This window comes from Canis lupus, chromosome 1, assembly GCF_048164855.1.
Source record: "Canis lupus baileyi chromosome 1, mCanLup2.hap1, whole genome shotgun sequence".
Lineage (NCBI taxonomy): Eukaryota > Metazoa > Chordata > Mammalia > Carnivora > Canidae > Canis > Canis lupus.
The window spans coordinates 29,746,526-29,769,530 of NC_132838.1; the positions used below are offsets into that span (position 1 = coordinate 29,746,526).

The window sequence follows — 23,005 nt, forward strand, 5'->3', positions numbered from 1 at the left end:
AGGGCACTTGAGGGGCACCTGGGTGGCTCAGTGGTTGAGCATCTGCCTTTGGCTCAGGTTGTGATCCCAGAATCCTGAGATCAAGTCCCACAGCAGCCTCCCTGCAGGTAACCGGCTTCTCCCTCTGCCTATCTCACTCTCTCTCCCTCTCTCTCTCTTTCTCTCTGTCTCTCATGAATAAATAAATAAAATCTTTAAAAAATAAACATATGAATTACCTGCACAGAAAGCATATGCACGTCAACTTTCCAGAGATAAACAATTGTGTTAAACATTTTCTTTTTTTTTAAGATTGATTGATTGATTGATTGATTCATTTATTTATGATAGAGAGAGAGAGAGAGGCAGAGACACAGGCAGAGCAAGAAGCAGGCTCCATGCCGGGAGCCCGATGTGGGACTTGATCCCAGGGATCCCCAACAATTGTGTTAATGTCAAAAATGATTGAATTTTGAAAAGTAGGCAAAGTCAGCTTGATGAACTGTGATGCCATATTTCAGTTTGTTAATCCCATTTTTAATCAAGATAGGGATTAAATGATGGGTGCCACAACTGAACCTTCTGTGTGCCTCCAAACATTTAGTCATGATCAATTTAGAGAAATGCCTGACTCTTGCTTCATGAAACTGAAAGGATTTAAAGACCAAATATATGGGAGCGGGACAAATCTTAGTCAAGTATTTAAGTTTCTGGGAGTCCTGAAATAAAGTCACATCATGAACAAAATTCTAGCTATCTTTGCAAATGACTTGTGCCTTCCAGTATACATTATATGATCTTATACAGTATCATATTAAATTTATCTTGAATGTTGGTAAAATGATTTTACCTTGAATCCATTTACCATAGATGTGCTATAAGCATTATTAGAGACCCAACAATTTTACTCTCCATCCTTTAGTCATTATAAAGAAAACTCCATTCAAATTTTCTTTTACACCGCTCCCTGCAACCTTGTGTCTGCCCCGCCCCCAGCGACCCCACCTCCAAGGCGGGACCAATAAACGGTTTGGAGGCCACAAAAAAAAAAAAAAAAAAAAAATTTATTTTACAATGAACTAGTGAAAAATTTTATAATGAGAATATAAATCTATAATCACTTTGCAACTGATCTCAATACAGCATGAAATTTTTTTCTTTTTTTTTTTCATGGAAAGGACAAGGCCTTCCCTTAACTATTTTTTTTAAGATTTTATTTATTTATTCATGAGAGACACAGAGAGAGAGGCAGAGACATAGGCAGAGGGAGAAGCAGACTCCCTCCAAAGGGCCTGATGCAGGACTCAATCCAGGGACCCCAGAATCACGCCCTGACTCAAAGGCAGACACTCAACCACTGAACCACCCACCCAGACGTCCCTCCCTTAACCACTTTATTTTCTAATAGTCTTATATTCAACAGCTCTTGTTTACCTTAGGAACAAAATACTATGTTTTGTTTGTAAAAAAAATTGTTTATTAGTATTTTTATCAAAGCTAAAAAACCAGCTGTAAGATGCACTATTATTTTAGTACCAGTAAGAAAGAAAAAAATCCTGCTCATTAATAGTGTTCATCAGTTATTGTATACATCTCGGTTTGGGTTGTTAAAATATGCAAAAATATGCATCATAAAAGTAATGTAATATGGTATTTGATTATATCATAAAGTTAAATTTTTAGTGTTCATATAACTATAGCAATTACAGATGAAACGTACTCCTCACAAATTTGTCATGAGTTTATTTCAATTTATAGATTTCTTTGATTCAGAACAAGTCTTCTATGTAAATTAAAATATAAAGAACCAGGCAGCCCGGGTGCCTCAGCGGTTTAGCGCCGCCTTCAGCCCAGGGTGTGATCTTGGAGACTGGGGATTGAGTCCCGCGTCATGCTTCCTGCATGGAGCCTGTTTCTCCCTCTGTCTGTGTCTCTGCTTCTGTGTGTGTGTGTGTGTGTGTGTGTGTGTGTGTGTCATGAATAAATAAATAAAATATTTAAATATATATATATATAAAGCCTTCTAAGAATTCATAATTCTTTACTAAATGCTATCTAAAGAAGAAAACGTGAAAGGAGCCAAGTTTTTGAAAAACTGCATGAATTGTGGAAACAAAGCCACAAGTGAGTAAGTTAAAATAGAGTAACCAGAAATCAACTCGTTCTATACCCTGGAAATGGTAAAGGAGTTAAAAACAAAACAAAATAAAAAGCTACAAAAGTAAGAAAACCGATCCTATGGAAATGACTAAAAAGAAGAGGGGGAGAGAGAAAGAGAGAGAGAAAAACTCTTAAGCCAAAGATACAATTAGGGAAGTTACTTAAAAATATTTGAAGAAATCTGGCTAGGTAGCTAGCTTTCTTTGCTTCTCTAGAAAAGTGAAAAGGGATAAATTTGAATAGCAAATAGACTTATTCTTGGCATTAAGGATTGAGGATGGGATGGTGGAAATGGAAAAAATGCATAAAGTACTATGCACCACATACTGTGATAGTAATTAATGTTCAATATTCACAAACAACGCTCCAAGAAATGTATTAGCACTCCATTGTATTTATGAGGAAACTGAACTTTTTCAGGATTAAAAATTCATCCAATAGCTAACAAATGGAAGAGCCAGCATTTTAACTCAAAGTTAAGTTTAACTCAAAGTCTGTGTCCTTTCTACTACTTTTTGGCTGAGAATTTGCAACATTGGAGTGGGAGATTGTAAATTCCATTCTTGTGTGGATGTGTTGGAGATTTTTTTTTTTTTTTTGAAAACTCAAAAAAAAAAAAAAAGAAAACTCAAACAAGGTCTTTATTTATATTTATTTATTTTTTAAGATTTTATTTATTTATCCATGAGAGACACAGAGAGAGGCCGAGACACAGGTAGAGGAGAAGCAGGCTCATGCAGGGAGCCTGATGCAGGACGGGACTTGATCCCGGATCTCCTGGACCATGCTCTGGGCTGAAGGCAGTTGCTAAACCACTGCGCCACCCAGGGATCCGATGTGTTTGAGATTAAGTCAAAAGCACTTTGGGGAAATATTTTATGAGCAATTATGCTTAGAAGCAGTACAAATAGATGTCTTCCAAATTACTAAGAAGCTCTAACCTTTCAGAAAGCTAGCCTGTTCTTTGTCCCTTTATTTGAGTAGTTTAGGAGAAAGATGGGTTGAGCCAAAGAGGCCTGGATTTTTCCCTTGTTTAATATTATATGCTCACTTATCTCGTTTTTGAAAATGGCCTGTCTTCTAAAAGCAAGGTCAGTATTTGCTAGTTTTGAGATAGAGGTTTTCATCGTGTTTTCATCATTTATTTAGCCCTGTACTCTACAACATCAACATCCTGATTAATAAAATGAAGCAATGAGAGGAGCCCAACTCTAAAACAGCAAAGGTTTTATGGCTGCTCAGCACCTAGAGGAAAATAATCACTGAACTTCAGAGCAAAAATTATATGGGCTTCGTCCCTGTGAAAATTGATGTGGGAAACAAAAGCAGAAGAGAAACTGTTAAATTTCCTTATTCCCTACAGCCCATTGACAAGTCATTAAAACAAGCAGAGTGACATTCCTCTAGGGACTCAACTGCCTCGATGTTAGAACTTTGCTAAGGGCAAAAGGCAATCTTAGCCCAATCCCCAGGATCCTGTAAATCTTCTTTAACATATAAAAATTGCTTTAGAAATTTCCTTTATGCTATATGTTGGCAAATTGAACTCCCAATAAAAAAAATTTTAAAAAAAAAGAAATTTCCTTTATCTCTAAACCCCACAAGATATGTGTTGGCAATCATCCCCCAAGCATATGTATTTTCTCTGAAGGGTCTCATGACTCAGGTTTTATTACACAGTATATTACACAGTAGTAAATGACTTTTTCCCAACAATAGCTAACATCCTCAAGGTCCTGGAAACGTTGCTTCCAAAAATTAGAGATTTACACTATCCCTAACCCCCTCCTACCTTGAGAGTGTATATAAGAGGCCACCCCTCATGACCGCAGTGCAACTCTTCCTGTGCACAGGTCCTGTCCCCATGCTTTAATAAAATCATCTTCTCAAGAATTATTTATTGGCCGTCAACTTTGAACCCTGACTTTTTTTCCTACATCAAAAATTACAATAAAAACAAAGCTTCTTTGGGGGCAGCCCGGGTGGCTCAGCGGTTTAGCGCCGCCTACAGCCCAGGGTGTGATCCTGGAGTCTGGGGATGGAGTCCCACGTCAGGCTCACTGCATGGAGCCTGCTTCTCCCTATGCCTGTGTCTCTGTCTCTGCCTGTCTCTCGATTAAATAAATAAAACCTTAAAAAAAAAAAAAAGCTTCTTTGGAAAACTTCAAGAAGACAAGGTTGTCTTTTTTATCTGTTAATCCTAGTAAGAATTGCTAAAGAAGAAGAAGAACAAGAAAGAAGAAGAAGAAAACAGAAGAAAGAAAGAAAGAAAGAAAGAAAGAAAGAAAGAAAGAAAGAAAGAAAGAAAGAAGAAAGAGAAAGAAGAAAGAAAGAAAGAAAGAAAGAAAGAAAGAAAGAAAGAAAGAAAGAAAGAAAGAAAGAAAGAAAAAGAAAAAGATCCTTAAAAAAAAAAATCTTGTTAAAAAAATTATGTGGGATACCTGGGTGGCTCAGCGGTTGAGCATCTGCCTTCAGCCCAGGGCATGATCCTGGAGTCCCAGGATCGAGTCCCATATCGGGCTCCCTGCATGGAGCCTGCTTCTCCCTCTGCCTATGTCTCTGCCTCTGTCTCTGTGTGTCTCTCATGAATAAATCAATAAAAATCTTAAAAATTATGTGTATTTGTTTAAAAATAGACTACAGGAATTAACCTCAAAATGATACCATATTTCTACTTGGGTTGGCGACATTATAGGTTATTTTTAAACAATTTTTTCCCTTTGCTTTTCTGCATTTAATAAAATTTCTACAATAAGCATTACTTTTAAAATAAACTTCAAATTTTAGATTACTTAATTTTATTTAAATTATAGAAGATCTTGAAGAGTTAAGAACTAAGCAAAGATGTTTTTTGTATGTGGTACTTATAAATCATGTCAAAGCTCTAACAAAGAACCACAAAATGCCTGTTACTAAATCATGTTCTTTAATAAATCTAATTCTAAATTACTGTGAGGGAGATATTTGCTTCCAGAAAGAATTTTTAAGTTTGTTTCTTTTTTTTTTTTTTTCCTTTTTTCCTGGTTGCCCTGCAGTCTTCTGTTTTCCTACATGAATCTTCTCTTGAGCAATGAAGGAAAATACTGTAGTTCAGTGAGAAAACATATGTTAAATTGTTTGCTTCCATTTAAGAGGAATTTATAGGGACACCTGGGTGGCGCAGTCAGGTAAGTGACCCACTCTTGATTTCAGTCCAGATCATGATCTCAGAGTCCTGAGATTGAGCCCTGCATGGAGCTCTGCATTGGGCTTCCTGCTCAGTGGGGAGTCTGCTCAAGATTCTCTTTCTCCCTCCTCCTCTGCCCCTCCCCACTCTCCAAAAAGCAAATAAATAAATCTTTTAAAAGGATCTTATATCCTGAATTCCAACCAGCCATGATAGATAGGCCTAAAAATTGCTTGATCTTTTGCAAGACAATTATTTTTAAAATTCATTTTGTCACAGTGGAATCTGTTTAGTTAGGTTAAAAACACTACTGACTCATTTTTAAATTCAATTTTAGAAAAGATTGTAAAATCATAGACTTGACCTTTTCTTGTGTTTGACTTAGAGGGGAGGTCTCTGCGGGTTGTAGGCCTAGATCAAATAAGACAGAGGCAGGTCCAGGGGCCTCCAGGACAGAAAGCACCTGGGCCACCGAGGCAGCTTGTGGGAAAGCTAGCCCAGGGTGGTGGAAGGAGACCCAAACAAAGGAACTGCTGTGCATTTCAAACATGCACTCCCACAAGAGGATAGGAACTCCAAGTTCAATGAACACTCTCAAGGGTAAGGGGTAGGGGTTAAATGAGACAGGTGAGACATGTTTTTATGTCCATGACAAAAAATAAAAAGAGTTTAATGTTATACTGTAGCTAGGTTAATTTCTGCCAACACTAACCTATACAGTAGCTTTGCCTAAACACAGAATGTCTAAGGAGATATTTCACGGAGATTTCAGGGAGATATTTCTGGCAACCGCATATGAGATGATCTGTTGCCCCCACAATGAGATGCTCATTGTTTGAAAATAAGTCCATTAACATGCTTAAAAATCATTCAGGAGCAGGAGCCATACATATATTTATCATTATTGGTCATTTGAAATTTAAGCATAGGGATCCAGCTGGCAACCATCTGGTGTATAAAATTGAAGACTGAAGGGAAAAAAATCAAGTAAAAGTCACAGAAAAAATATAATTTAGTCTCCATATGTCTTTAATACATATTAAGTTTGTGAGTTAGTTGTTAGTGAAATGAGACAGATGTTCCATAATAGCAGAAACATATGTGGAATTTAACACAAAGGTAAGTTGAAATTTTACTCAAAAGCATATGTTGAAGGACAAAATGAAGAAAGTAACAATATCATAATTGACTGACAAATATACTAGGGAATATAGGCTAGGCTGTAGTAACAAATGACTCTGAAATACATCATGGCTCATATGCAGTAGAAGCTTTTTCTCAATTTTAAGGCAATTAGGACAGGTTAATAGATATTTCCTTAAGCAGTGATTCAGCGTCCTCAGCCATGTTGTGGCTCCTTTATGTCATAGAGCCCATGGATTAATTTCAAGGACACACAGGCCTCCGGATCCATGAGTAGAATTCAGAGCTGTCAGTATACTTGTATGGGGAAAATTACATCCCTTTTAACTCTGAACCAGAATTTATCATTTCTTTTAGTTATGAATGTAGGCCAAAACCTCAGAAGTATTAGCAGAACTTGTAACTTTGTGGCGAATAGAAATCACAGATATTTTTTGTTGTCAAGCTTCCAGATGATTGCTGTCACCTTGAATGCAGACTTTTGAAAGACTCTGAGCCAGAATCACCCAGCTAAGCTGCTTCTGACCCACAGAAACCAGGAGATAATATATGTTTTAAGAGTTAAGTTTTGGGGTAATTTCTTCTGTAGCACGAGATTATAAAGATACCCATATATTATCATATTACTAATTTTATAAATATTTTGAAAATTGTGTTCAATGTAGTTTATTTACTTTATAATTATACTATTTTATTGTATGTATTTTTAAAAACATGCTTGATGCAATGGTGGCTGGAGATGTAGTCCTTGGTGAACAATATTTGCTAGCCATTGTTCCATACAGGGGGAGGATATATTTTAATAGATAGTACAAATGCCCAAATATTAAGAAAAGCAGTAAAAACAATACTGCTAGAATAAAGTCTCTTAAAGCTAATTTGAAAAATAAACACAAATGAAAGAAGCAGCTGGTAATGACAAACCATATTCTGTGAATTGATTTTTATTCCAAGCGATAAGACATCTATAGATCTGAAGATGTAGAGAACTAATTTGAGTCCAGCATCTAGATCGGAAAATCAGAAGTGAAATCTTTCTTTGGTTGTCCTTAAAATAAATTTTGCAGGTCATGAAACATAGAGTTTTAATTTTTCTGAAAAATTCAGTAAATATTTGCTGAGAGCCTACCATGTAACAGAGACTATAGTAAGAACTGGGGGAAATGAGTTTGCCAAAAGTAAGACCTCTGCTCCCAGAGCTAATGCTGAGGGAAATGGCTTAGCCAAACTAAATCTATACCGTGTTCTCTGCGGAGTACTGGGGCATACATAACCACGGGGTGCTGACAGCAGAATTATTCACAATTATTTATTGCAACATGCCTTGGGCCAAAAACATGATATTAAATTGGAATGTCAGGCTCCAATTGTTAAACAGAGTAAGATTTCTTTGGGATCATTTATGGGGCCCCTGCCGGGATCCCTGAATCCAGAGTAAAACCATCCTTCAACATTCACAGAAAGCTTTCAAAAAAGTTTCCAGTCCTCTGCTGATGGGGGAGTGGCGAGGAAGAATTCTTACAGGTCCACCATAAGGTCCCATACTTGTAGTATCCTGTGAAAAATCAGTTATCCTGTGTTCCAGTATTTGTAAGCTGATGGATGACTCATGACTCCTGGAGAAAAGTCAGGACACAGGAAAACGGCTGGCATTAGCTCGTCATGCATCTTATTTAAGAAGATTAGGCAAGCCTATTTGTCCCTTGGACTGTGTCAGCCCCATACTCAGTTACATTTGATATGCAGGTAAGCAGAGTGAAGGTTGGTTCTCAGGCCCATGTGAACCTGAGGCTACAGGGATCCCTGGGTGGCGCAGTGATTTGGCGCCTGCCTTTGGCCCAGGGTGCGATCCTGGAGACCCGGGATCGAATCCCACATCAGGCTCCCGGTGCATGGAGCCTGCTTCTCCCTCTGCCTGTGTCTCTGCCTCTCTCTCTCTGTGTGTGTGACTATCATAAATAAATAAAGGAAAAAAAAATATTGAACCTGAGGCTACACATTCCAAAGCAGACAATAATTTGTATGACCATCAGTCACAAGCAGAGGCCCCGCTGGAAGTTCCTTCGTAAAGTAGCACCTCTCTCCCCACTACACTCTCCTTCTGATCACCTGTCACTTTGTTATTTCTCCCCCTCAACAGCTCAGACTTTCTAGTGCCATGTCTTCTCTCCCTAGTTAGCCAAGAGGATTATGCAAGAATTATATTCAGCTTTATAATGTTGAATATTCATTCGTCATTCAATATTTATTGATAAACTGTTCCTTGGGTGAAGTATATTCTTAAATAAATGATGGGAAATGAATTATTAGACTGCTAACTCTGGGAAACGAACTTGGGGTGGTAGAAGGGGAGGAGGGCGGGGGGTGGGAGTGAATGGGTGACGGGCACTGGGGGTTATTCTGTATGTTGGTAAATTGAACACCAATAAAAAAATTAAAAAAAAAAAAAGGAAATGAATTATCTCATTTAACCGAAGTAACTTCACATCAACAAACTTCTACAGTCCATATTTCATTGAATCATCACTCTTTGTCATTGCATATATCAAAAAAAATAAGGGGGTGAATGATTATCTCAGTCTAATTAAAGAAACATTTGATTTTTTTTTTAAGATTTTTTATTTATTTATTCATAGAGACACAGAGAGAGAATGAGAGGCAGAGACACAGGCAGAGGTAGAAGCAGGCTCCATGCAAAGAGCCCGACGTGGGACTCGATCCAGAGTCTCCAGGATCACGCCCTGGGCTGCAGGCGGCACTAAACCACTACACCACCGGGGCTGCCCGAAACATTTGATTTTTAAGAGCTCTTCGAAAGGATCTGACTCATAGAAAGATACTAATACTGGCATCCTGCCAGTTGATAGTATTTTGCTTCTGTGATAGGTAACCTATACCCTCCCTTCAATTAATAGTTTAAAGCCATGCTCCTCAAGTCTGGTGTCAACACTCTGGTAAGTTGCATTCAGAATGTAACTTTCTTATCACTAACGTCATGATATGACCTGAGATATTCCTTCCTCCTTCTACCAGAGAAATGTGTCACCGTTCATGTCAGGTGATTCTAATAGAGCAAATGGTCCAGGGACCACCAGCAGCCGACTCACCTGGTGACTTCTTTTTGAAATTCAAATTCTTGGGTGCCTGGCTGCTAAGTGGTTGAGCATCTGCCTTTGGTTTAGAGGTGATTGGGGTCTTGGGATGGAGTCCCACATAGGGCTCCCCACAGGGAGCCTGCTTCTCCCTCTGCCTGTGTCTGCTTCTCTTTCTCTGTGTCTCAGGAATAAATAAAATCTTTAAAAAAAGAAAAAAAGAAATGCAAATTCTCAAGTCCCACTACAGAACTACTGAATCAGAAACTCTGGGATGAGGCTCAGCAAGCCATGGTTCAACAAACCCTCCAGGTGATTGTAATGTACTTTCAGATTTGAGAACATTGTGATAGATTCATTCCCAGTTGATCAAATGATCCTTGTACTGTAAATAAGCTCAGGAAAAAATAAAATGCTCCCTAACACAATGGGCTAGTGCTATTATTTCAAAGGTAGAATAAAAGTCATGTTAATAGGAGAAATATAACAAGTCTGGAGAATGGAGGAGGCAGAGGCAGTTGTATGTTCCCCTAAGAAACTTGAGACAGGGAGGGAGGATTTGCTGTAGCCCTCACTGGTGTAAAGATTGAACTAAAACCTGTGCCATTTGTCCCCTGCAACATCTGCATGGGACCGGAGCTCTCCCCTCTTTCTTTCAGAGCCAGAGAAACATGGAAAAAGGGAATTCAGTCTCAGCATCTATCAAGGTTTACAGTTAATGGCATAAGAAGAAATCTAAGTTCTCCGGTAAGTGCGGGCAGAGGGAGGGGGTGAGTATAGCAGATAGCAGAGCATGAGAAGGAGTTATAAGCAAAGGTGGGGTGAGAATGGGGACGGGTTGGCAGTAAAAGGCTTCTGAAGCAAATTAGGAATTCCTCAAAGATCTGAGGGATTTTTAACTATCTGTAAAGTCACAGATTCCAGTTCATTCTAATTAAATTACTTTAGGAATGATTTTACAGTAGAGACAAACTACTTAGAATGCCATTATAGTTCATTGTGAGAAGACAGGTGAGATTGTACTCCCTCTGGGAAGACAGTTCCAATTTCTGATCATAGGCAGGGCTTTCTCACTTTCACACTCCAAGCTGAAAATTCAGCAGCTAATAACCCAAAGGGCCAATAGACTGTTGCCCCTGACTGACCATTGTGACCAGCAATGTCTCTTTGTTTTCTGTGAAGAAAATGGAATAAATGGAGCGCTACCCCCAAGATCCTTGTGCAGCTGACTACTCACTTGTCCTGCTGTCTCAGAACACAGCCTCTCCCTCTACAGAGAGCAGTGTGCTCCAGAAGCCAGTAACAGCCCAACATGGGACTGGGTACCCTGGAAAGGGGGTATGTTCTTCTTCTCAGATCAGTCTTACTTAGGCCTAGAATAAAGTGAAAGATAATGGCAATGCCAAAAATAATAATAATAATAATAATAATAATAATATTCATACACAAGTCTTTTTTTTTAGTTCAGTTAGCCAATATATAGTTGGCTTATCATTAGTTTCAGATGTAGAATTCATCTGAAATGAATTCTTCATCAAGAATCCATCAGTTGTGTATAACACCCAGTGCTCATTACATCACGTGCCCTTCTTTTTTTTTTAAGATTTATTTTTATTTATTTATGATAGACATAGAGAGAGAGAGAGAGAGGCAAAGACACAGGCAGAGGGAGAAACAGGCTCCATGCAGGGAGCCTGACACGGGACTCGATCCTGGGACCCCAGGATCGCGCCCCGGGCCAAAGGCAGGCCCGAAACCGCTGAGGCACCCAGGGATCCCCTCATGTGCCCTTCTTAATGCCCATCACCCAGTTACCCCATCCCCCTACCCACCTTCCCGCCTGCAATCCTCAGTTTGTTTCCTAGAATTAAGAGTCTCTCATGATTTGTCTCCCTCTCTGATAACTTCCCAGTTTTCCCTCCCTTCCTCTATGATCCCCTGCATTGTTTCTTATATTCTACGTATGAGTGAAACCATGATAATTGTCTTTCTCTGACTTATTTTGTTCAGTATAATACACTGCAGTTCCATCCATGTCGATGTATATGGTAGGTATTCATCTTTTCTGATGGTTGAGTAATATTCCATTGTACATATTCATAGAGAAGTCTAATTCTAGACTAGATGTTCCTTAAACCAGGAGTGGGCCAGCTGAGGCTCATAGGCCAAATTGAACCCTCATTCTGTTCTATAATAGCAGAGCCGAGTAGTTGCAATAAAGAATATACAGCCCATCTTAGGCCTAAAATATTTACTATGTAGCCCTTTCCAGAAAGAATTTGCTGACTCTGCCTTAGATTCAATTCTAACTCTTGGGTGTAGGAAGTCACCACAGTTCTGCACTCAGAAGGCTTACTCAATGCAAGAACCTTAGTTACCCTTACTGATGTTTACCTACTAGGTGATCCCTACATTTTTTACCAAAATAGAATAGCTGCCTCTCCTTGCCCATTTTTCTCTTTTCTTTGCTTCTCTTCAAAATTACATTTGATGTTCAGTTTCCAAAATAAAGGTTTTTGCTACTTCTTTGTCTCTTTCCAATAGTGACTCTGCCTTCTGTTTGGCAGCTTTTTTCCCATCAATTGATGGTTTCTTACAATGGGTACTAAGTGCTCATCTTTGTGTCCACTTCTGGATAACCCTCTCATTTTCCTTATCTCCAGCCACTGACAATCAAAATATTTTTAAAAGCAGTGGCCTGTGGCACCAACTAACCACACTATGGATCTGAACATCCTCCAGTCCTCCACTTTGAAACCAAAGCTATGGATCAGCCTACTTGACATAAGCATAACTGTATCCCTGTGTGCCCAAACACACATTTACATGTAGTCTGCTTTCTTTTTTTTTTCTTTTTTTGAGGCCAAACTTTTCCAGTCAATATGAAGTATGCCTTATTACTCCACATATTTGAGGGCTTAAATTCTTATTAGCTGGAAAATGCTAGAAACTCTGAAAATACTGTATTGTAGCCATTTATTTCGTTTATTATGGACACTCAAGCTAGCAGGATAAATAAATAGGATTCATACCTCCTGTGTGTTTTTCACATACGTTTTTGATGTTCCTACTATGTATCAGATATTCAAAATGTTTGACGAATAATTTTTAAGAAGGCATGCCTTTTTAGAATGACCCTTTGTATAGGTAACATAGTAAGATGATGTTGTAGAAAGTTCCAGATCATTGCTTTCCTAGAGGATTTCAGATCCAAGAGAACTATTTCTATACTTTCTTGCTTATGCAATAAGCCTATAGCTCTCCACCAAAAATATGAAAATACTTTGTACTTTGCTAAAATGTAATGTAATAGATTCTTCAGAGGCCATTTTTGCCTCTAGTCAAATTCTTTCTAAGTAAAGTCATTATGAAATGGCAGATTCATTTATCCTTTCTACATCAAGATCTGTAGTACAAAAAGAAAATCTATATCATATTGGTGATATAAGAAAATGTCTTTTTGCTTAGGAAATGCATTCCAAAAGATTTAGGGATAAAGAAGTAGGATATCTGCAATGCACTCCCCTATGGGTAGAATAGCACTGTTCAACAGAAATATAATTTCAGCATGTAACTAATATTTTTAAATTATCAATGAAAGATTTTATATTCTTTTTTTCCCCACACTTAGTCTTTGAAATACGGTGTATATTTTATGCTTACAGCACATCTCAATTTGGGAGCTAAGTTTTTGACAGAAATACTCAGTCTTTATTTAGATGTCATAAAATTAACATATTGAAAAAGTAGATTCTCATAACCAAATAGTTCAAACATAAAATTTTCTCCAACAACTGAATCAATTGGCACTTTAAAAATTTATATTTAAGTTAAACTCAATTAAAAATTCAATTTCTTGGTGACACTAGCCATATTTTAAGAGCTCAATAGCCTGAAGTGGCTTGCAAAAAATAAAAAAGGAAGAAAATGATCAACTCAATGTAACAGTTGTAAAATGTTGTTGAGTTGTTGAATCTTAAAGATTCAAAAGTCCTTTGTGCAATCATTTAAACTTTACTATTACTTAAGATTTATTTCAAAACTTAAAAAAAAATTTATATCCACTATACAAATTATTGATTCTTGGGATGCCTGGGTGGCTCAGTGGTTGAGCGTCTGCCTTTGGCTCAGGGCGTGATCCCGGCCCCAGGATCGAGTCCCACATCAGGCTCCCTGCAAAGAGCCTGTTTCTCCTTCTGCCTGTATCTCTGCCTCTTTCTCTGTGTCTCTCATGAATAAATAAATAAAATCTTTGAAAAGAACAAAAAAACATAATTGATTGATTCTCCCCCAAAACAAATATGTTCAATCAGGATTTTTGAAAGTAAGTTATATGGGCTATTTTACAAATAGAATTTTATAAGCAGTTCTTATCTTTCTGGTCCAAATTATATAGTAATTCTGAAGCACCTCAAATCCTGGGCACCCTGCAAAGGTTTCATGCAGACTCTACTAATTTATCAGGATACCTTTTATTACAGGTAACAGAAAAACAAAACTAGCCTAAATAGAAAGGTAACCTGTTGGCTCACGTATTTGAGAATACTTGGTTAGTTCCCAGGACTGAAGAGAAATCTCTGAAGAACACATATTCAATACCACGGGAGTTGACCTTTACCTGTCTGTGTATTTCTCATTTCTGCATGTTGTCATTCTGCAGATAGGCTGACTTTGAGATGTAGAGAAGATGACTATTGACAACCCCAGATTCATAACTTGTCAACTGAGCAAACCAGCTGTTTCTTCCTCCCAAGTTTATAGAAAAATACCAGGGAAAGATTCTGATTGGTCCAAATTAAGTCACATGCCTACTCATGGACAAATTAATGTGGGATCTATCATTGACCCGGCTGAAGTCACATGCTCACCTGATGGTCAGGGTGTCTGACAAGGGAGATAGTATATTTAGTAAATTGAAATTGAGATTGCTCACAGAATTATCCTGCTATCTCATTTCAAAGTCTTCAGCAGCTCCTGTGATCTTTTTCAGGAATATACCTCCATATTCAGCCCATTCCTGTGTCCTCTATGTCCTCAGTTTAACAGAGTTTGTCTTAGCAAAGAAAGAAAATATAGCATAATAGTTTCCAGTGTTCACTCTACAACCAGCGTACTAAGATTTCAACTCATGCTCCATCAGTTAATGATGGTGTGATCTTGAGTAAGCTACTTAAACTTTTGAGGCTTCAGTTTCCTCATCCATAAAATGGGGAAACACAACACTACTCTCAAGAGCCAGAAGTACATTAACCCATTCAGTTCTCACAGTTAACACAATGAAGAGAGAGAAGAGAAAAATTTGAGTAGCCGCTCAAACTAATGTCATTCCTAGGGAAATTCTGACTATCTAGCCATTGTGACATGCCTATCCCTGGGAGGGGACTGTGGGGACATCTTGAATGACACTTTTGCCACATGAAGAGTGGGGGTGGGAAAGCATGCTGGGAAGACAACACCTGTACTCTATAATGCTGCCAACAATTAAGAGAAAAATACTAAGAAAGGGGTTCTACTTTTCACCAGTCAATTGTGAGCCAAAGAGTTTGGATTAACCCTTCCATTAATGATAACTAAAATATTGGATGAATACTTTCTTTTTTTTTTTTTTTTTTTTTTGCTTAAGGCACTGAAGAAGTAAAAAGATAAGAAGGGCTGTTTGGCCAAGATCTGGAGAAGATGATGGACAAGGAAATAGCCAGACATTGTTACCTGAATAATTTTACCTGAGGGGTATTTGTGGAATCTGAAGGAGGTGGCTAAGATGCTGAAAGGTGCTTTTGACAGCCTCTCAGGGAAAGTGATTAGAGTCAAGAGTTCGCCCAGAAGGACAGGCCTTACTTTGGGTTGGGAACCAAGAAGCCTTTACCAACCACTAAGCATGAATCAGAAGTAGATTGGCCCTGGGACTACAGCTCAGCTTGAAGCATCATTCTTTTATTGAATGAAGGAAGTAACCAAAATGGGCTAGCTTCTCCAAGTATTTCACAGGTCTGGTCCCCTAAGACTTTTGATAGAAGCAAACAAATCTTCTGGCAAGGAAGATATTGTACTAAGTCTCAGATTGTTTTTGCTAACAATTTTACATACATAGTGTCTGACATTCAATCTCAAACAGCTAGGCATATGAGAAACAAAACAACATAAGAAAGCCAGCAAAAAGAGAGGGGGGTGGGGGAGAGAAATTCAGAGACAGAATGGCTTCTATGTGTTCTGGATACTGAAGTTATCATGCAGATATTTTATTTATTCCAGTCAGGGTGATAAAAGGCAAAATTGAAAATTTTGGCAGAAATTTGGAATCAATGGTAAGATATAAATAAATAAAATCTCTTTAAAAATAAAAAAATAATGAAAAATTAAAGAAAACCCCACTAAGACACACCTATAATCAAACTGCTAAAAAACAAACAAACAAACAAACAAAGGGAAATCTTGAAAGCAGAGGGGGGAAAAGATACATTACCTCAAGAGAAATAATCATATAAATAACAGCTAACTTCTCTTCAAAACCAATCGAAAGCAGAAGACAAAATGGTAAATACAAGGTCAGAAGGTAAATTTAGGTGTAGCTTTATTAAATACTCCCAAATCCCCACAAGAGGACTGTACAGATGTGAAGCCCTCTCAGCAACTTTAGAGTGTGTATTTCCCCAAAGTTTGCTGCAAGAGTATATCGTTACACTGTTTGCAATCTGATGAGTGAGAAAGTATTTTTCAATGTGTTTTTAATTTGACTTCTTTTGTTATGAGCAAGGTCAAACATCCTTTTACATGTTTAAGGGTCATTTTTTGTGTGGGCTGTTATTTTTTTAAGTTTTATTTTAATTCCAGTGTAGCTAATACCCAGTGTTATATTAGTTTCAGGTGTACAATATAGTGATTCAACAGTTCCATACATTACTCAGTGCTCATTATGGTAATGTATTCTTTAATCCTCACCACCTGTTTCACCCATCCCCTCACCCACATTCCCTCTGGTAACCATCAGTTTGTTCTCTGTAGTTAAGTCTGTTTTTGGTTTTGTTTGTTTTTGGTTTGTCTCTTTTTTTCTTTGTTTGCTTTTGTTTCTTAAATTCCATGAGCGAAATCATATAGTATTTGTCTTTCTCTGACTGATGTATTTCACTTAGTATAATACTCTGGATCCAACTATGATATTGCAAATGGCAAGATGTCATTCTTTTTTATGGTTGAGTCATATTCCTGTATACTCATATTTTCTTTATTGATCCACCTATTGATAGACACTTGGGCTACTTCCATAATTTGGCTATCGTAAATAAGGCTGCAATAAACATAAGGCTGCATGGATCTTTTCACATTACTGTTTTAGTTTTCTTTGGGTAAATACTCAGTAGTAGAATTACTGGATCATATGGTAATTCTAATTTTTAATTTTTTGAGGAATCCGCATACTATTTTCTACAGTGGCTGCACCAGTTTGCATTCCCATCAACAGTGCATGTAGGTGCCTTTTTCTCCACATCCTTGCCAACATTTGTTTTTGCCTGTGTTTTTTATTTTAGCCATTTGACAGGTGTGAGGTGATATCCCACACTAATTTTGATTTTGATTTCCCAGATGATGAGTGATATTGAGCACCTTTTCATGTGTCTGTTAGCTATGTCCTTTTTGGTTAAATGTCTATTCATGTCTTCTACCAATTTTTAATTGGATTGTTTTTCTTTTGGTGTTAAGCTGTATATGTTCTTTATGTATTTTGGATTCTAACCCTTTATTGGGTATGTCATTTGCAAATATCTTATATCTAGTAGGTTATCTATAGTGTTGTTGATTATTTCCTTTATTACATAGAAGCTTTTAATTTTCATGTAGTCCCAATAGTTTATTTTTGCTCTTGTTTTTCTTGCCTCAAGAAACATATCTAGGAAAGATATTGCTACAGCCAATATCAGAGAAATTACTGCCTGTGCTCTTTTCTAGGATTTTTATGGTTTTAAGTCTCACATTTATATTCTTAATCCATTTTGAGTTTATTTTTAATTTTTTTTTATTTTTATTTATTTATGATAGTCACAGAGAGAGAGAGAGAGAGAGAGAGAGGCAGAGACATAGGCAGAGGGAGAAGCAGGCTCCATGCACCGGGAGCCTGATGTGGGATTCGATCCCGGGTCTCCAGGATCGCGCCCTGGGCCAAAGGCAGGCGCCAAACTGTTGCGCCACCCAGGGATCCCTTGAGTTTATTTTTATGTATGATGTAAAAAAAAAAATAGTCCTGCTTCATTCTCTTGAATGTAGCTGTCCAGTTTTCCCAATACCATTTGTTGAAGAAACTGTCTTTTTTCCCATTTCATATTCTGGCCTCCTTTGTTAAATATTAATTGACTATTAAAGTGTGGGTTCATTGAAAGAACTCAAATACAAATGCTAACCTTACACAGAAAGGAGCTAGAGAAAAAAAACAGCAGATTGACCCCACGCCCAGCAGAAGAAGAGAGTTAATTAAAACTCGAGCAGAACTCAACGAAATCGAGACCAGAAGAACTGTGGAACAGATCAACAGAACCAGGAGTTGGTTCTTTGAAAGAATTAATAAGATAGATAAACCATTAGCCAACCTTATTAAAAAGAAGAGAGAGGAGACTCAAATTAATAAAATCATGAATGAGAAAGGAGAGATCACTACCAACACCAAGGAAATACAAACGATTTTAAAAACATATTATGAACAAAAAAAAAAAAACATATTATGAACAGCTATACGCCAATAAATTAGGCAATCTAGAAGAAATGGACGCATTCCTGGAAAGACACAAACTACCAAAACTGGAACAGGAAGAAATAGAAAACCTGAACAGGCCAATAACCAGGGAGGAAATTGAAGCAGTCATCAAAAACCTCCTAAGACACAAGAGTCCAAGGCCAGATGGCTTCCCAGGGGAATTCTATCAAACGTTTAAAGAAGAAACCAAAGCTATTGGGAAGATAGAAAGAGATGGAGTACTTCCAAATTCATTCTATGAGGCCAGCATCACCTTAATTCCAAAACCAGACAAAGACCCCACCAAAAAGGAGAATTACAGACCAATATCCCTGATGAACATGGATGCAAAAATTCTCAACAAGATACTAGCCAATGGGATCCAACAGTACATTAAGAAAATTATTCACCATGACCAAGTAGGATTTATCCCCGGGACACAAGGCTGGTTCAACACTCGTAAAACAATCAATGTGATTCATCATATCAGCAAGAGAAAAAACAAGAACCATATGATCCTCTCATTAGATGCAGAGAAAGCATTTGACAAAATACAGCATCCATTCCTGATCAAAACTCTTCAGAGTGTAGGGATAGAGGGAACTTTCCTCGACTTCTTAAAAGCCATCTACGAAAAGCCCACAGCAAATATCATTCTCAATGGGGAAGCACTGGGAGCCTTTCCCCTAAGATCAGGAACAAGACAGGGATGTCCACTCTCACCACTGCTATTCAACATAGTACTGGAAGTCCTAGCCTTAGCAATCAGACAACAAAAAGACATTAAAGGCATTCAAATTGGCAAAGAAGAAGTCAAACTCTCCCTCTTCGCCAATGACATGATACTCTACATAGAAAACCCAAAAGCCTCCGCCCCAAGATTGCTAGAACTCATACAGCAATTTGGTAGCGTGGCAGGATACAAAATCAATGCCCAGAAATCAGTGGCATTTCTATACACTAACAATGAGACTGAAGAAAGAGAAATTAAGGAGTCAATCCCATTTACAATTGCACCCAAAAGCATAAGATACCTAGGAATAAACCTCACCAAAGAGGTAAAGGATCTATACCCTAAAAACTATAGAACACTTCTGAAAGAAATTGAGGAGGACACAAAGAGATGGAAAAATATTCCATGCTCATGGATTGGCAGAATTAATATTGTGAAAATGTCAATGTTACCCAGGGCAATTTACACGTTTAATGCAATCCCTATCAAAATACCATGGACTTTCTTCAGAGAGTTAGAACAAATTATTTTAAGATATGTGTGGAAGCAGAAAAGACCCCGAATAGCCAGGGGAATTTTAAAAAAGAAAACCATATCTGGGGGCATCACAATGCCAGATTTCAGGTTGTACTACAAAGCTGTGGTCATCAAGACAGTGTGGTACTGGCACAAAAACAGACACATAGATCAATGGAACAGAATAGAGAACCCAGAAGTGGACCCTGAACTTTATGGCCAACTAATATTCGATAAAGGAGGAAAGACTATCCATTGGAAGAAAGACAGTCTCTTCAATAAATGGTGCTGGGAAAATTGGACATCCACATGCAGAAGAATGAAACTAGACCACTCTCTTTCACCATACACAAAGATAAACTCAAAATGGATGAAAGATCTAAATGTGAGACAAGATTCCGTCAAAATCCTAGAGAACACAGGCAACGCCCTTTTTGAACTCGGCCACAGTAACTTCTTGCAAGATACATCCACGAAGGCAAAAGAAACAAAAGCAAAAATGAACTATTGGTACTTCATCAAGATAAGAAGCTTTTGCACAGCAAAGGATACAGTCAACAAAACTAAAAGACAACCTACAGAATGGGGGAAGATATTTGCAAATGAGGTGTCAGATAAAGGGCTAGTTTCCAAGATCTATAAAGAACTTCTTAAACTCAACACCAAAGAAACAAACAATCCAACCATGAAATGGGCAAAAGACATGAAGAGAAATCTCACAGAGGAAGACATAGACATGGCCAACATGCACATGAGAAAATGCTCTGCATCACTTGCCATCAGGGAAATACAAATCAAAACCACAATGAGATACCACCTCACACCAGTGAGAATGGGGCAAATTAACAAGGCAGGAAACAACAAATGTTGGAGAGGATGTGGAGAAAGGGGAACTCTCTTGCACTGTTGGTGGGAATGTGAACTGGTGCAGCCACTCTGGAAAACTGTGTGGAGGTTCCTCAAAGAGTTAAAAATAGACCTGCCCTATGACCCAGCAATTGCACTGTTGGGGATTTATCCCAAAGATTCAGATGCAATGAAACACCGGGACACCTGCACCCCGATGTTTATAGCAGCAATGTCCACAATAGCCAAACTGTGGAAGGAGCCTCGGTGTCCATCGAAAGATAAATGGATAAAGAAGATGTGGTTTATGTATACAATGGAATATTACTCAGCCATTAGAAACGACAAATACCCACCATTTGCTTCAACGTGGATGGAACTGGAGGGTATTATGCTGAGTGAAGTAAGTCAATCAGAGAAGGACAAACAGTGCATGTTCTCATTCATTTGGGGAATATAAATAATAGTGAAAGGGAATATAAGGGAAGGGGGAAGAAATGTGTGGGAAATATCAGAAAGGGAGACAGAACATAAAGACTCCTAACTCTGGGAAACGAACTAGGGATGGTGGAAGGGGAGGAGGGCGGGGGTAGGGGTGAGTGGGTGACGGGCACTGAAGGGGACACTCGACGGGATGAGCACTGGGTGTTATTCTGTATGTTGGTAAATTGAACACCAATAAAAATTATTTTATTAAAAAAATAAATTAAGTGTGGGTTCATTTCTGGACTCTCCATTTTGTTCTACTGATCTATGTGTCTGTTTTTATGCCAGTACTATACTCTTTTGATTATTAGAGCTTTGTAATGTATCTTGAAATCTGGGATTGTGATACCTCCAGGGTTTTTGTTTTTCCAAGATTGCTTTAGTTATTCAGGGTCTTTGGGGTTCCATACAAATTTTAGGATTGTTCCTTCTACTTCTTAAAAAATGGTGTTAGTATTTTGATAAAGGTGGCATTAAATCTGTAGATTCTTTTGGGCTCTACAGACATTTTAATAGTATTCTTCCAATTTATGGAATATTTTTCCATTTGTTTGTGTCATTTTCAATTTCTTTCATCAGTGTTAAAAGTATAGGTCTTTTGCCTCCATGGTTAAGATTATTCCTAGGTGTTTTATTATTTTTGGTGCAATTATAAATGGGATTGTTTTCTTAATTTCTCTGTTACTTCGTTATTAGTGTATAGAAATGCAATAGATTTCTGTATATTCATTTTGTATCTTGCAACTTTACTGAATTAAGTTATCAATATTAGTAGTTTTCTGGTGGAGTCTTTAGGGTTTTATATATATTGTATCATGTCAACTGCAAATAGTGAAGGTTTTACTTCTTCCTTACATATCTGTATGCCTTCTCTTTCTTTTTCTTGTCTGATTGCTGTGGCTAGGACTTCCAGTACTATGTTGAATAAAAGTGGTAAGAGTGGACATCTTTGTTCCTGATCTTAAGAGAAAAGCTTACGGTTGTTTACCATTGAATATAATGCTAACTGTGGGTTTTTTAATACATGGCCTTTTTTATGTTGAGGTATGTTCTCTCTAAACCTACATCTTTGAGGGGTTTTATCATGAATGGATGTTTTACTTCATTAAATGCTTTTTCTGCATCTATTGAAATGATCATATGATTTTTATCCTTTCTCTTGCTGATGTGATATATCATACTACTTGATTTTGAATATTGAACTACACTTGTATCCCAGGACTAAATCCCACTTGATTGTGGGAGTGGTTTTTTAAATGTATTGTTGGATTTGGTTTGCTAATGTTTCATTGAGGATTTTTGTGTCTATGTTCATCAGAGTTATTGGCCTGTAGTTCTCTCTCTCTCTCTCTCTCTCTTTTTTTTTTTTTTTTTGTAGTGTCTTCATCTGGTTTTGGTATCAAGAAAATGCTGGCCTCACAGAATGAATTTGGAAGCTTTCCTTCCTCTTCTATTTTTTGTAATAATTTGAGAAGAATAGATCTTAACTCTTCTTTAAATATTTCATAGAATTCACCTGTGAAGCCATCTAGTACTGGACTTTCTTTTGGGGGGAGCATTTTGATTATTGATTCAATATCCATGCTGGTAATTGGTTTGTTCAAATTTTCTATTTATTCCTAATTCAGTCTTTGGAGATTATATATTTCTAAGAATTTATCCATTTCTTCTAAGTTGTAGAATTTGTTGGCATTTTTTTTTCATAATATTCTCTTCCAATCCTTTGTATTTCTGTGGTGTTGATTGTTATTTCTCCTCTTTGATTTCTGATTTTGTTTATTTGAGTCTTCTCTCTCTGTCTTTTTTAAGGTTTTATTTTTAAGTAATCTCTACACCCAATGTGGGGCTTGAAGTTACAGCCTCTAGATCAAGAGTCACATGCTCTACTGACTGAGCAAGCCAGGCACTTCTCTCTCTCTCTTTTGATAAGTCTGGCTAATATTTTTCAATTTTGTTGATCTTTTCAAAGAAATAGCCCCTAGTTTCTTTGATCTGTTCTGTTGTTTTGTTTTGTTTTGTTTTGTTTCTATTTATTTATTTCTGCTCTGATCTTTATTTCCATCCTTCTATGATTTGGGGTTTTGTTTGTTCTCTTTCTAGCTCCCCTAGGTGTAAGGTTAATTTTTTATTTGAAATTTTTCTTGCTTCTTGAGGTAGTTAAG

General features: G+C 37.6%; 1 long non-coding RNA gene across 21 annotated transcripts in view; it reads left to right on the forward strand.

Annotated features, from left to right (window-relative positions):
- Positions 1–23,005, forward strand: part of LOC140632665 (uncharacterized) — a 30,723-nt gene that overhangs the window by 4,127 nt on the left and 3,591 nt on the right. For 2 of the 21 annotated variants that reach the window (XR_012030331.1, XR_012030259.1), the window contains 6 exons: positions 5,175–5,306; positions 6,894–7,008; positions 8,034–8,194; positions 9,085–9,402; positions 10,200–10,287; positions 10,723–10,878. This is a non-coding gene — a long non-coding RNA (uncharacterized lncRNA). Of the gene's footprint in view, positions 1–3,288; positions 4,288–4,343; positions 4,755–5,174; positions 5,307–6,893; positions 7,009–8,033; positions 8,195–9,084; positions 9,403–10,199; positions 10,288–10,722; positions 10,879–11,550; positions 11,589–15,163; positions 15,529–16,398; positions 16,457–23,005 lie in introns of those variants that run through there. The other 19 variants (XR_012030287.1, XR_012030283.1, XR_012030285.1 and 16 more) reach the window with 19 other exon arrangements.